Source organism: Mastomys coucha, unplaced genomic scaffold, assembly GCF_008632895.1.
Source record: "Mastomys coucha isolate ucsf_1 unplaced genomic scaffold, UCSF_Mcou_1 pScaffold20, whole genome shotgun sequence".
Lineage (NCBI taxonomy): Eukaryota > Metazoa > Chordata > Mammalia > Rodentia > Muridae > Mastomys > Mastomys coucha.
The window spans coordinates 51703641-51719247 of NW_022196903.1; the positions used below are offsets into that span (position 1 = coordinate 51703641).

General features: G+C 40.6%; 1 long non-coding RNA gene across 2 annotated transcripts in view; it reads left to right on the top strand.

The window, feature by feature from the left end:
- The first annotated feature begins 6509 nt into the window (after positions 1-6509).
- LOC116098976 overlaps positions 6510-15607 on the top strand; it is a 40929-nt gene continuing 31831 nt past the window's right edge. Inside the window, exon 1 of one of the 2 annotated variants that reach the window (XR_004122028.1) lies at positions 6510-6646. This is a non-coding gene — a long non-coding RNA (uncharacterized LOC116098976). Of the gene's footprint in view, positions 6647-11140; positions 11240-15607 lie in introns of those variants that run through there. The other variant, XR_004122029.1, reaches the window with a different exon arrangement.

Consider the following 15607-nt stretch of genomic DNA (forward strand, 5'->3'; position numbering starts at 1 on the left):
CCTTACAAATGAAATTTGCAGTTACTAGAGCAGAAGCAAGAGATATTGTGAAGTCATGCGGCCACTGTACACCTTTTATACCTCAACCATCCTTAGGGATTAATGCCCGGGGGCTCTGTCCCCTTCATGTTTGGCAGATGGATGTGACGCACATACCTGAATTTGGAAAACTAAAATATGTGCATGTTTCTGTAGACACTTGCTCTGGAATCATCTTTGCTTCCCCTATGACAGGAGAAAAGGCCAGACATGTTAAAAACCCATTGCTTTGAGGCTTGGGGTGCATGGGGAACGCCTAAGCAATTAAAGACAGATAATGGCCCAGCGTATACTGCATCTTCCTTTGTGTCCTTTTGTAAACAAATGCATATTGATTTAATCCATGGATTACCCTACAATCCACAGGGGCAAGGAATAGTGGAAAGAGCTCATAGGACCTTCAAAGAATGCTTTTTAAAACAAAAAGGAGGAATAGGCTATGGCCTTACCCCGAGAGAAAAGATATCTATTGCTCTCCTTACTCTTAATTTTTTTCAATTGGATAATGAAGGAAAATCAGCTGCAGAATGGCATGTATCTGCCTCTTCCAGTTCTAAGGGTTTTGTGCTATGGAAGGATATTTTGACAGGTTCATGGCATGGCCCAGATCCGGTATTGACGTGGGCAAGAGGATCTGTTTGTATGTTTCCACAGGACCACCGAGATCCCATTTGGATCCCTGAATAGCTTACAAGGAAAAGCGCCCCACCTCAAGATGCACCTGCCGAATGCTGAGTGGGGTGAATGGGAGTTGCACGGGTATTTCTCCTATGGCCATGATTGCCGGTGGAGCAGTAGGAAAATGCGTCGTTTGAAAGGAGTTCTAGTGAAACATTTGAAAGTTCAGTTAGATTATTAGCATCGGAAAAAATTATGTCCTTGCTCCGACCCTTGTATGTGGATGGGCACCGTTTGTGTTGATAGTAATGCTAGTCTTAGTAAACAGGAGTAAGCTAGATTGTAGCCCTCAGGATTGCTTTTACTGCATATGTAGGGATGGAAATAGATTCCCTCTTGCTGTGGTTGCCAGGATGCCCAGGTACATTCATGGCGGTTGGAGCCACAGCTTCTACTATACCCAATCCAGTATTAATGTCCACTTAAAGGGAGACATTATGGTACTTAACCAAAGGGTGGATCTGATTCAAGAACAAGTGGATACCTTGTGGCAGATAGCACAGTTAGGAACCTCTGCACAATATCAAAATCGAACTCAGGCTGCTAACTTGTCTAGACAATTGTCAATGTATCTTACAGGGAATTGGTCTAGAGAAATGGATCATCTGTTGCAGGATCTTCGCATAGCCATAGTCCATGTGGATTCTACCAGAGTTGACCTGTCCTTGCTAGTGGATTGACATCCTGGATCTCTCATGCTATGAATCATCTGAAAGAGTGGGTGGGTATTGGAACTGTGGGTCCTTTACTGGTCCTTGTCAGTATATTGGCATTGTGGTGCATCTGCAATATGCGGGTCCGGCAGCAATGACAGGCTGCTTTGGTAATGCAAGCATTTGCAGCCCTGGAGGCAGGACAATCTCCACAGGCTTGGTTAACTACTCTGAATGTTCTTCTTCATGCTCAGGATGCGAGGCTAAGCACTGCACTAGAGATCAGCTTCTAGCAGTCCCTTGGAGAGCACGTCTGATTGCATGTGGGTTGATGCCTCAGGTCCCACCTCCAGGAAAAAGGCATAGGATGGGCATGGCACCAACTTAGCTGCTACGAGTTAGGGCTCTGGCAAATAAATCACCTAAGACAGAGGCACGTACTGAGTGGCTATGTTAACTAAGCCCGGTTTGTAGTACAAACTAGATGTACATGTTCTCAAAGGCAGGTTTGATATTTTGCCAAGAGATATTAAATAAGCCCGGTTTGTAGTACAAACTAGATGTACATGTTCTCAAAGACGGGTGTGATATTTTGCCAAGAGATATTAAATAAGCCTGGTTTGTAGTACAAACTAGATGTACGTGTTCTCAAAGGCGGGTTTGATATTTTGCCAAGAGATATTACCACTAGGTTGCAGGGCCATTGAAATGTCCTTCTCATAGTTACTGGAGATCAGACCTCTACTCTTGCCTGTTGCGTTTAAAACAAAAAGGGGGAACTGTGGAGAGCTGCAGCTACCACCCTAAATATGGTGCCTGGCCTCCAGCCAGAGCAGAGAGCACTGCAATAAACAAGTCCTTATTTGGACCATCGCGATAAACAAGTCCTTATTTAGAAAAGTTGAGTGCCTCCAGTTTGTGATGCAAGCTAGCATGATTTCTCATGGCCTATTATGCTTTGCCGTGTAGCTGATGCTGACTGGGACCAGGGAAAGTATTTAACCCGCGAGTTCTGGGGGTTGGGAAGAGGGATGAATGAATGATTCTGTAGTACAAGGTTCCTGAATAAACTTCCTGGAGAAGAGTTCATGGTTGCCTCCTTATTTCCGCTGGTCGGTGAGGCGGTGACACCCCTTCCCATTGTACACCATGGCATCTTTCTCCACAGAAGGCCTGCTCTGTCTTCTACTCAATTCAGTTACTGATGTTGTCCTATCCAGAACTCAATGCTAACACAGAAATGGTGAGATGAGAGCACACTAGGAAGGGCTTCATAGTAATCCACATTTAAATAAATGGAGTCAAGGGCTGGATTTGAGTCTGAAGCTAAAGGTGTGTGTCAGTCATTTCTCATGATCCACTCCAGGAGTGAATGGTTCCAAACACAAAACTCAAGAAGTCATACACCTTTGAGCAAATCAGAGACCTGTGATCCTCAGTCCCATGTCTCTTTCCATCTCTCAGGTTCATTCTGTGAACATCCAGAGTTTAAACAACCTTGTACCAGTAGAATCAGCTCAAGTTTTGTTCTTGTAACAAGAAATGCAAAGAATGAACTTGGCTTACATGCCAATCCACACAAATTCCTATAAGAAAGTAGTTTCTGGGATTGCTGGGTAAATATTAATACAGACTGTGCATTAAACAATATTTACAAACTACTTCTAATGAGATGCCCCATCGTTTCCCCTCAGAAACTAGATCCTATGACCTACTAGTTCTAATCTTATGCTCTGTTTTAAAAAGTCAATTTTAAAGAAAAATATAAGCCAGGCGGTGGTGGCACACACCTTTAATCCCAGCACTTGGGAGGCAGAGGCAGGTGGATTTCTGAGTTCGAGGCCAACCTGGTCTATAGAGTAAGTTCCAGGACAGCCAGGGCTACGCGGAGAAACCCTGTCTCGAAAAACCAAAAAGAAAAAATGAAAAGAAAGAAAAAAAGAAAAATATAGACTTATTTAGAGATAAACTGGTTTATTTGGAGAACTTTGTTTTAAAAGACTTTAGCCAAAAGAAAACAAAGACTATATTAGTTACTTTTCACATTATACCACCATCTGGGGACCAAGTGTCCAAACACATGAGTCCTTCAGGGTCATTTTGCATTCAAGCCATAGTATTCTGCCTCTGGCTCCTGTAGGCTAATAGCCATTTCAAAATGCAAAATCCATTCAGTCCAATTTCAAAAGTTCTCATAGTCTTGCAGTTTCAACCACAGTTTAGAAGTTCAAAGTTTCTTCTAAGATTCAAAATAATCTTTTGTGGGTGAATCCCTTAAAAATACATTTCCAACATAAAATAGCAATATAAGCATCCACATCCCAGAAGGGAGAAACAGAGGTAAGCGAAAACTGATCAGAGCAAAGTAGGATTAAAGCCTAACAAGCTAATCATCAAACACAGAAGCTTCTTATCTAGCATCCACTGGCATCATCTAGGCTCTAACATAACTGATTATCTCCACTCATTCTGTTCTGTGGCCTGCAAAATATGTGGTCTCTCTCTTGGAACAAATCTACTTGGTGCCTATAGCTGTCCTTAACAGACACCCCACATTCCCGATATGTACATCATCCAGTCTTCACTGCAATTTAGGCTTCACCTTCACAGCTTAACACAATGGCCTCTCAAGACCTTCCTTTGGGAACTCAACCTGCCACACATTGCCTAGTCTGTGCTGCTTTATGGAACCTTGGCATAAGCCTCCATGACCCTCTCATACTGTCATCCTCCATACCTGCAAAACCAGCACCAGGCAGACAATACCAACCCATGCTCAAGATGACTGTACCCCTTCAAACTTGGTGCAGTAGCCTCTGAGCATCTACCTGGTCAAATTTGAGAGAACATTTTCCTATGCAGATCTGCTGAAGCAAAGAACCCAGAAGTCTCTGTCTTCTTTGGCACTCTCTTTTCAGACACTGTCACTTTAAATAGCTTTGTACTTGGATAAGGTAGAACCTTCAGTGGGTGGGATCTTTGTCTCAGTTTAGACATCCTTTCAATTCTCTCAGTGTATGGTTTACCTTTAATAGAGAGCTTTTTAGCAACTGAACCTATTCCCAGGTCAACCAATTTTCAACTTTAACCTAACTAAACTGTACATTTTCACATCTTTTTGTTCTACTTTCTATTCTTTCTCTCATTGTAAATCTGACTAAAAGCAATGAGCAATAACCATGCTGTAGCCTTACCATTGTCAAGTTGTGAAATTTTAGTCTACCACTTCAATTCAGCCTCATGAAAATATTTATAGCATGAGCAAAATGTATCCAATTTCTTTGCCAGAATGTAATGCAAATAGTGTGTACCCCAATTCTAATAGTTTCTTCTGAAACTTCATGAGCACAATCATTACTGTTCACATTTCTTTTTGTTGTTGTTGTTGTTGTTGTTGTTGTTTTTGGTTTTTTTGGTTTTTCAAGACAGGGTTTTTCTGTGTAGCCCTGGCTGTCCTGGAACTCACTCTGTAGACCAGGCTTGCCTCGAACTCAGAAATCTGCCTGCCTCTGCCTCCCAAGTGCTGGGATTAAAGGAGTGCGCCACCACCGCCCAGCACTGTTGACATTTCTATAACCATTCTTGTCTTGACAACTTCTCCAAGAATAGCCCATTAAGCTCTTTTTATGCTGCTCTAGGGTTTTTTCTTGCCTGCTGCCCCAAACTCTTCCATGGTCCTTTGACAAGTCAGTTCTGAGAGCTAAGAACTGCATGGTCATTTTTACTAACATCATGACCACACGTTTCAGTACAAATTTTCTATATTACTTGTCTAGTTGGTGTAATCAAATACCTGAAAAGAAACAGTTCAAGTAAAGAAGAACTTATTTTGTCTTTCAATTTTCAGACGGTGTAGTCCATCATGGTGAGGAACATCACCTGTGTTCATAAAAACAGAAATATGGGGCTGCTTGCTTAAAGCTTGGCAAACAGATAAGCAGGAAGCAGATAATTAGGCTAGGCATGCAGACACCCTATAATCATAAAATACTGCCCCTATAGCCCTACATTTGCTATCTAGACCACATGTCCACAAAGTTTCGTGCATTTCCAAACAGTAACATCAGCTAAGGACCAGAGGATCAAGCACATGAGCCTGTGGGAAACATTTCATATATAAACTATAACAGAAAAAAAGAGATGGCAGAGAAAAAGAGGAAGAAAGGAAAAAGGAACATACAATATAATGTTAGTCATTGCTGAGTTAGAATATGATATTCTCTTGAGTTTTGTGAATGCTTGATGTTTTTATTAAAGTAGCTTTTGAAAAGGCTTTTTGGAAAGTAAATATAAAGGAGTTGACCAAATAAATGTTAAATAATCTTCAGATTCATTTCATTCATATAAACAAACTACTAAATATCTATGTGACAAGAGCCAATTATGCCAAGAATGTCCAGTCCAGTTATGGTAACATCACTTTCTTTGAAAAATCCTGGGCTATCTTCGACGTGTTCTGAGTCTAAATCTAAGACAGCTTCTAGCCTGAAAAAGAAATGAAAGGGAGGGAGGAAAGGGGAGAAGAGAGACAGAGACAGAAGCAGAGACAGACAGATAGACAGAAACAGAGAGACAGATCTTCTGCAGAACCTAGCTGGACCAGTTAGAACACAGTATTGGTTAGCCTTATACAAGCCTCATTTGTGCATTGGCCAGGCCTAAAATGACACTCCATTATTCCGAAGAGTTTCTTGTTACTCTGCAACAGCCATCTGTAATGTATCGCTTAAAACTGAATTGGCCAGGACTGGAGAGATGGCTGAGCTGTTAAGAATATTGACTGCTCTTCCAGAGGTCCTAAGTTCAATTCCCAGCAACCACATGGTGGTTCACAACTGTCTGTAATTGGGATCCAACCCTCTCTTCTGGTGTGTCTGAAGACAGTGACGGTGTACTCACATACATGAAATAAATAAATAAATCTTAAAACAAAACAGAACGAATCAAAATGCTCTATAAAAATAAACTGAATTGGCCAGAGTCTTGTGATGTAATATATAAACACTACATTTGGCTGAAACAAAGTGTGGTGATTTGAATATGCTTGACCCAGGGAGTGGCACTATTATGAGGTGTGGCCTTGTTGCAGTGGGTGTGGCCTTGTTGGAGGAAATGGGTCATTGTAGGGGTGGACTTTGAGACCCTCCTCCTAGCTTCTTGGAAGCCAGACTTCTCCTGATTGCCTTCCGAACAAGACCTGGCTTCTCCAGAGCCAGATCTGCCTGGATGCTACCATGCTTCCTGCCAGGGTTATAATGGATTAAACCTCAGAACCAGTAAGTCAGCTCCAAGTAAATGTTGTCCCTTATAAGAGTTAACAGAACCCTAACTAAGACACAGAGACTTAGGAATGTAGCCTTGGTGCAGTTGACCCAGTTATGACCTTGTAGTTGCAGCTACCCAGGAAGAAAGCAGGAAAATCATCTGAGCCCAGAAAACCAAAGCTAGTGTGAAAAACTTTTTGACAAATGAGAGAGAGAGAGAGAGAGAGAGAGAGAGAGAGAGAGAGAGAGAGAGAGAGAGAGAGAGAGAAGAAAAGAAGGAAGGGACAGGACAAGGAAAGGAGGAAAGGCTGAGAGGCTAGGAGGTGAAATTCATTTGGTAGAGTACTTTTCTAGCCTTGGGCTTAATTCTTAATTTAACCAGGCACAGAGGCAAAAATCAGTTATTTAATAATTAGGACATAGAAACAGAAGGATTATGAATTCAAGGTCATACTTAGATACCTAGTTCTTAGAAACACATTGAGTTCAAGGTCAAACTGGGCTCCATGTGACCTTGTCTCAAAGAAAGAAAAAAATAAAAAAAATTAAATGAAAAATAAAGGTTCTTTAGCTGAACAACTGAACAACGATGCAAGAAGAAAGTAAAAACCAGGGGCAACCAGTCATTTCTGTCTCCATGTCTAAGCAATAATAGGACTTTTGTTATCTTCTGTGAATATACATTTCCTGGGATCACTTAGAACAAATTGATTGATAAAATGTAAAAATCACTCTTCAGGGCTTCCTACAAAAATAAAGTGTTACTTTAATGCCAATTTAGTGATGGCCTTTATTGGTCTCTACTGTTGCTCTTTCACCAATACTATCTAGACCTCAGAATATGGGTATGCACCCTGGAAAATAAGTTATCCCACCTCAGCCCCAAGTAGGCCTAAAGCACATGCCATAGTCCCACTGCAGAGAGAAACTAGTAAGGCTTAGAAGCATTAAATAACTTTTAAAATCACACCACTGATAAGAAAAAAAGCAAGAATCCCAAGCCAGAGCCCCACTCCACCCACTTAAATTCCTTCCTAGGCCTTCTTTTTTTCTGGCAATCTGTCCAAGCTAAGCTCCTCCTCCTCCTCATCCTCATCCTCATCCTCATCCTTCTCCTCCTCCTCCTTTTCCTCTTCCTCCTCCTCCTCTTTCTGCTGCTGCTCCAATACCTTTTGGCTCCAAAGCATCAAATTTTCTCAAAGTGCCAAGAGCTCAAGGATAAAAGAGGCATCACTCCAAAGAAAATTGCACCTTTGGGGAAGAGATGGCTCTTTGGAAATAAACTGTAAGTGCATCTCTAAGATTCCATAGAATAACATAATTGCTCTCAGACACAAGTGGCTTCAATCAGTTGCTGGAAAAGAAGAGATAATTTTCTCTAGGGCAATTCAGTCACTACCAACCACATTGCCATTACCAGTAGGCACTCTAAGCAACTCAATCATAGAGACAGACTTGAATAGGAGGTTCAAATGACCTCAACAAAGGTCCAGTGCAAACCATGAATTTCTTCAGCAAGTCAAAACCCCTTTGTAGCCTCTCATCTATAAAGTAAAAAATTGGACATCAAGTTGTAATGAGCTCCCTTCAACATATCATACTCTTCTCTCTGCTTCAGAAGCCATAAGTCTAGTGTAGCTGTGCTTGGTCTTGGGTGTCAACCTGGCTGGATTAAAGGACACCTAGGAATGTTAGAGTTGGCCACCCATCTTCAATAACCAATTAAAAGTAGAAAAGCCAAATTAAAAGTAGCAAACAGATTTATTCAATGTGGTCACATGGAGAAGAGGGACAAAGAGATCTAGGGAACCCCCAAGTCTACCTTGAGGTAAGATCAAAGTTTAAGTAGAGAGTCAAAGATATGCACAGCTAAGCAGTATTGGTCAAGGAGTGATCCTCACACTATTGATCCACCATTATCTGAGCTTCAGGCTTATCCTTTAAGGTAGTCTGCCAAGTTGCTAGAACTGTGTGGAATGTCTTTCAGAAAGACAAGATCCCTTTCTGGATGTTGCCCTTCCCTTCTTCCATCATGATATTCATGAGGAAAATCCCCATTTAATGGGGGTCCATTGTTCAAATAGTCTGATTCTGATACATGAGTATCTCTTTAGAATATCTTCATTTCTGTCATACTCGTTATAATAGGAGTATTATCAAAGTTCAGACCAGCCTGAGCTGCTTAATGAATCCAAGCCAACCTATACTTCACAGGCTCATTAATGTTTCATTAAAAAAAAAAAAAAACCTGTGATTTGTCATTGGTTTTAACTAGCTTTACAGTCAGCATCTCATGAGGGCAGTGAGAAATGAGAAGGGCCTTATTTATTCTTCTACAGAATTGCCTGGAGAGTTCTCTTAGTAATTGCAGTTGGAAGTGTGATATTTAATTAGTAGAGAACATTGAGTCAGACAAAAGACATCTGTGTCATGAACAGAATGAGAAAGAGTTGGGGTTCAGGTGTGTTATAGACACAGGATGACTTCGCACATCATCAAAGCAGTGACTGTAGAAGTGAAAAAAGGGCCCCTGCAGACACATAATTTCTTTTGTACACTTGACATCTGGGAAAGTAAATGTTAAGTCAGAGAGGAACACCTTACCCAAGTAAGCCCGACCTCTGATACCCTAGTGACTAGGGCTTTAGGACTATAACATTTGTTCAGGGCTATCTAGAGGAATAAAACCAATAGAACGTATGAACATATTATTAAAAGGTGTTTATCATATTTGCTGGGTAATCTAACAATGGATGCATGTTGGTGAAATAGAGAATCAGACTGCCTACTCCAAGAAGGTGTATTCCTCAGTAGACAACTGCAGCATTTGTTGTAGAACTGGGGATTCTTTGAAGAGTTGCCAATATTGAGCACATGCTGAAAGACTGAAGAAGGGAGTGTTTGACATCACCAACTGATGGTGGCACAGGGACAGACACACTCACTGAGAAAAGGGATCAACTTTCAGGGATGCTTATGATATTTTTCCTCCAATTTCTTTTTATTGATATGCCAGCCTGCTTAAAGAGACACCCACAGACAGAGTGGGCCTCTACTCCCCTTTCACTGTCCCACAGACAAATCTTTCTTGCACTGTCCTCACAGACACACAGAAATTCCTAGGAAATTTTCCCAATGAATATCATGATGGAAGAAGGGAAGGGCAACATCTTGAAAGGGATCTTGTCTTTCTGAAAGACATTCCATACAGTTCTAGCAACTTGGCAGACTACCTTAAAGGATAAGCCTAAGCCGGGCGGTGGTGGCGCACGCCTTTAATCCCAGCACTTGGGAGGCAGAGGCAGGTGATTTCTGAGTTCGAGGCCAGCCTGGTCTACAGAGTGAGTTCCAGGACAGCCAGGGCTACACAGAGAAACCCTGTCTCGAAAATCCAAAAAAAAAAAAACCATAAGCCTGAAGCTCAGATAATGGTGGATCAATAGTGTGAGGATCACTCCTTGACCAATACTGCTTAGCTGTGCATATCTTTGACTCTCTACTTAAACTTTGATCTTACCTCAAGGTAGACTTGGGGGTTCCCTAGATCTCTTTGTCCCTCTTCTCCATGTGACCACATTGAATAAATCTGTTTGCTACTTTTCATTTGGCTCTTTTAATTGGTTATTGAAGATGGGTGGCCAACTCTAACTTAGGCACAATCTCAAGAACACTACTCCTGCCTCCCTGGTGTGGGGATTACAGGACAATGCCACCATATCTGCTTAGTAGAAGAGCAACTCAAATGTTACAACCTGTGTCCTGTAGATAATTGTGAAGTAGGATAGGCTTTAAATTTGAGGAAACCACTACCTAAAGAAGAACAATGGCTTGTCTGGAGACATTAGGTCTACAAACAATATACCAGACCATTATTCCTATTGAAATTGTCTCCACTCTGATGGTCTTCATGTTTCTTACTATTGAAACAGAGCATAAAATATCTGATAAAGAGTAGAAAAGCACCACTTTATAATATTCGACCAAAGGCAGCTATTTTCGCACAGAACATTATGTGTGTAGCAATCTACAGATACATGAATACGTTATCAAGACCCTAATGGCACCTAGTGAACAGTGGAATCTAAACACAGCATAGCTAGCAATGGAAGGCTAATGGGTAGAAGGAATAGCATGCTTGACCTTGAGTATAGGAGTTGCCTCTCATCATCAATATCCTTTCATTCTCCCGTGCACCTCAGGATCTTAGTTGATTTTATCCTCCACAGAAATGCAGACAACCATAAACAGAGTTGGACCAGACTGGAGAACAAGGTTAAGTGTAGGACCAAAATGTTTTATACAAAAGTTATTGTTGCTTTCCACTAATTGGTGTAAGGCTCCAATTAAACCTCCCCTGTTTCAGAGGTTCTCCATGTCTTGTCTTTCTCCTAGGAAATTCAGTTCCCCTGGGATCCCCTACTACAATGCAGCAAGAATTTGAACAAATCTGGTCCCAAATTAAAAACAGCAACCATGTAACTATGGCACTGTCTGGCTCCACTATAGGCTGGATGTAAAGAGATTTGCCCAAGAGATGGAAGGGTCCATACTTGCTCCTACTTACACCTGTAAGGAGAATCAGAGACTCTTGGAGAAAACTAGAAGGTGTGTAGTTGATTTTTTCTTTTTGAAAATTCAATTGACTGCTCATCTGGAGCACTGCTTGGAACTATAATAACTCATCAGGAACTCATAGATGTAGGTTGATGGCAGAGAGCCACTCATCCTTGTCAGAAATGGTAAAGCCGCATGAAGAAACCTGTTAACTAACTCTTTGTAGCATCAAAGGGGTTACTTAAGTGAGGAAAATGAATTCTGCTCTATTTCTCAGCAAATTAAAGAAAGCCTTTAGAAAATTGAAGTTATCACAGCTGACCTCCCTCTACTGTTTATCTTTCTTAAACATGAAAAGACATGCCTTAAATCAAATAACACACTTCCTATTCTTACCTTTCTGCCTTTCTGGATCTTTGAAATCTAAGTTTTCTATTTTGTTTCTCTCTATATACTGTCTCTACTTTAAACAGGATCTCAAGTAGCTTAAGCTTGCCTCAAACCCTACTTATGTAGCCAAGGGTGACCTTTAACTTATGATCCTCCTGCCTCTACCTCTAAAATGTTATAATTACAGGTACATGGCACCACACCATTTTTAAAGTGTGTGTGTGTGTGTGTGTGTGTGTGTGTGTGTGTGTGTGTGTGTGTGTTGCTGTAAGCATTCCCAGTGCCTGTGTATAGATCAGAAGACAACTTTCCACCTTGTTATTACAGGGTCTTTCTCTGGTGTTGTGTAGCATGTTCTAGACTAACTAGCTGTTGAACTTCTGGGACATTCTCCTGTATCCACTGCCAATCTCACTATAGGAGTACTTGGATTACAGATACACCCACCTCAGGCTTTTTATATGGGTTTTAGGGATCAAATGTGGGTTGTTAGATTTTTCCAGCAACCCCTTTTACACCCTGAGCCATCTCCTTTGAGTTATGCTCTGTTTTAAGAAATACTGTTTTCTTTTCCAAGATGGTCCTATGTTGAGTCAAGTTGAAAAAAAAAATAACCTAACCATCCTAGCTTCCCTTGTCAATTTGATACACAAGCATATTGCTGTTAAATTATAACCTTTTGTTTCATATTTGTCCCCAAGATCTCATACTAATATCACAATATAAAACAGTATAACTTTAAAGTTCCCATACTCTTTTTTAAAAATTCAAACACTTTTAAGTTCTGTCTATTTAGAATATCCAGCATCTCTTTAAAAGTTCAATGCATTTCAGCTGTGGGGCCCTAAAAACTAAAAACAAGTGTTATGGTTTGTATATGCTCATCCCAGGGAGTGGCACTATTAGAAGGTGTGGCCCTGTTAGAGTAGGTGTGGCCTTGTTGGAGTAGGTGTGTCACTATGGGTGTGAGCTTTAAGATCCTCATCCTAGCTGCCTGGAAGCCAGTATTCTGCTGGTAAAGAACCTCTGAAACAGGGGAGGTTTAATTGGAGCCTTACACCAATTAGTGGAAAGCAACAGTAACTTTTGTATTCTAATACATCTGCCTTCAGATGAAGAAGTACAATTCTCAGTTCCTCCTGCACCATGCCTGCCTGGATGTTACCATGTTCCTGCCTTGATGATAACGGACTGAACCTATGAACCTATACAGCTCCAATTAAATGTTGTCCTTATAAGACTTGCCTTAGTCAGAGTATCTGTTCACAGCAGTAAAACCCTAACTAAGACAACAAGTTACATAATTTTTTGAGATAGGGTCTCACTATGTATCCCTGGCTGGCCTGGAATGCATTGTGTAGAACAAACCAACCTCAAACACAGAGATCTACCTGCCTCTGCAATTAAAGGTGTAATGTTACATACTTATTTCAAGAAGGAAGAACCAAGGTACAGTTGTAATTATATCAAACCAAAATAAATACCTAACAATGTAAATCAAACCCTTATCTGAAGTCTGGGACTCACTCAGGATCTTCTGAGCTCCAAAGGGCTTGGAGAGCTTCACATCTCATGTTCTACTATGCATGGCATTCACAGGATCCTCATAGGATCAGGCCAGGCTTACTCCACATCTATCACTGTCCTTGGTGATCACCCCTTAGGACTGGAATCTCCATTACTTGGTAATATTCATCATGAATGGGGCTGCACACTCACCAATAGCCTCTGGCCCTCTATTCAGGGATTCTGACCCTGCCACATAGTGACAAGCTTTAGCTTTTATGAGCCCTTTAATCTGGGCTTTTAACTACAACTGAGGCTGAATTTTCACCACTTGTCTCTCTTGGCCTCTTGTATTAAGCTGCAGCTTCTCTCCATGACACACTCATGCCTTGAAAATCAATACCACCTGGAGACTCTTACAAACTTTTCCTAGTTCAGCTGCCAGCACAAGGTACAGCTATGCCCCACTCTGGACCACAGCTTCTATATGTTGACTCCAATGAAACATTTTCCAAAAAATTTTACCTCAATAATGCTGGTTTCTTTTTACTCACAGCTGACTTTTCAGCGCCAGCTAACTAAACAATACAGTCTCTTCCCCCAAACTCTCTGTATTAGTTAGGACTCTATTGTTTTAATAAACACCATGACCGGAAGCAGCCTGGGTTAAAATGTTTATTGCAGTTATGATATACCATTGAAGGCAGGAACCTGAGGCAGGAATGAAAACAGAGCAATCAGAAATAAATAATCTAAGACTCTAGAAAAAAAAGAAGTCCAACACAAATGCATGAAGTGGCAAGGACTAAAAGGATTAAGATAGAAAACTAAAGTAGCAGAGACTAAAACAAGAGCACATAGAACAACACAATTTGTTCTTTGAAAGGGCTAATAAGATTGATAAACCCTAGCAAAACTAGAGAGACTAAAATAAATAAATTAGAGGTGAATGGAGAATTGCTACAATGCATTCCAGTGAAACCCAGATCTTCTGGATTTAATTTAGATAGATCATTTGTGTTTGGAAATTTATTCATTTCTAGATTGCCCAGCCTATTGAAATATGTTTTCAAATATTGACTAATAATTGAGTTTCAGTGGAATCTGTTGGAGCAATTCCTCTTTCTTGTTAGATAAGCTCTCATCACAAAAGCTTCTTCTTGCAGTATATAATAATTAACATTAAACAGGTACCCAGAACTAGAAAATCTGCAGAGAGTCAGAGACCTTGGAGCACTCAGCCCTAAAAAGAATGTCTTTACCAACCTCCTCCCTTCAAGGCTCGGGGATCTATTTTGAAGAGAAGGCAGAAAGATTGTAAGAGGCAGAGGTGGTGGCCAAGTCCAAGAAAACATCACCTTCCATACACAGCAGACACATATGAACACACACAGAAGACCTGAACTAGTTCAAACTAGACAAAATTCCAGCACTGAGAAAGGAAGGTGAACACAAAGTCCTACCCCTAACCAAGAAGCTATTTGCAATTGACATCTGTCAGAAAAGGGAAAATCAATTTTCCCCATTAAAGTATCACTAGGTACTAGGTATATCTACCATACTCCAGGGCAGACCCTATGCCAAAGAGTAGTTGGCCAACACAAAGCAGATTCTCTCTCTCTCTCTCTCTCTCTCTCTCTCTCTCTCTCTGTGTGTGTGTGTGTGTGTGTGTGTGTGTGTGTGTGTGTGTGTGTGTGTGAGAGAGAGAGAGAGAGAGAGAGAGTGTATGTGCAAACACATACACTTTTGGAGGGTTGTTTCTTTTAATTATTTTTGTTTGATCATTGACATTTTTTGTGTTTTGTGATTTATGGGTTTTTTGAGGGGCATAGGTAGAGAGTGAAGAGAGAGAAGTTAGGCAGGCACAGCAGTACGGAGGATATGAGAAGAGTTTAGAGAAGAGAAAGAATATGATCAAAATATATTTTATGTAAAAACATTTTAAAATAAATAAATTAGGGAAAATATCCCATTCTTTATTGTTTCAAAAAAAATTATGTAGGAATCTCATCCATTTCAATGAGATTCTTTAAAGATCTGGGGGGGTGGAATGTAAAATTCACACAGAAACAGAAAGGTAACATTTAGCCAAAGCAGTGCTAAGCAGGAAAAACCACCACCAACAAAAAACACTGTAGCTGTTATCACATTACCTAGCCTCAAACTATACCACAGAGCCGTAGGGACAAAGTCAGTAATATAGAAACACACACACAGAGCAATGGAAGATAATAGAAGTCACAAAAAATAAGCCAATACAGTATGAATACCTAATTTTTGACAACTGTTTCAAAAATATACACTGGGAAAAGTCTATTCAAATAACTGATGCTGGCAAAATCAAATATTTACCCACAAAAAAATGACCATCTCTTTGATTTCTCATAAAAGTCAATTGAAAGTGGATCAGACAACTCCAGACATTAAACACCTCACCTATAAGACCTATACTTATATCACAAAATGTTTCCTCTAGCAGCTTCAAACTGTAGTCAAGAACTTTTTAGATAGAAGAAGCCCAGT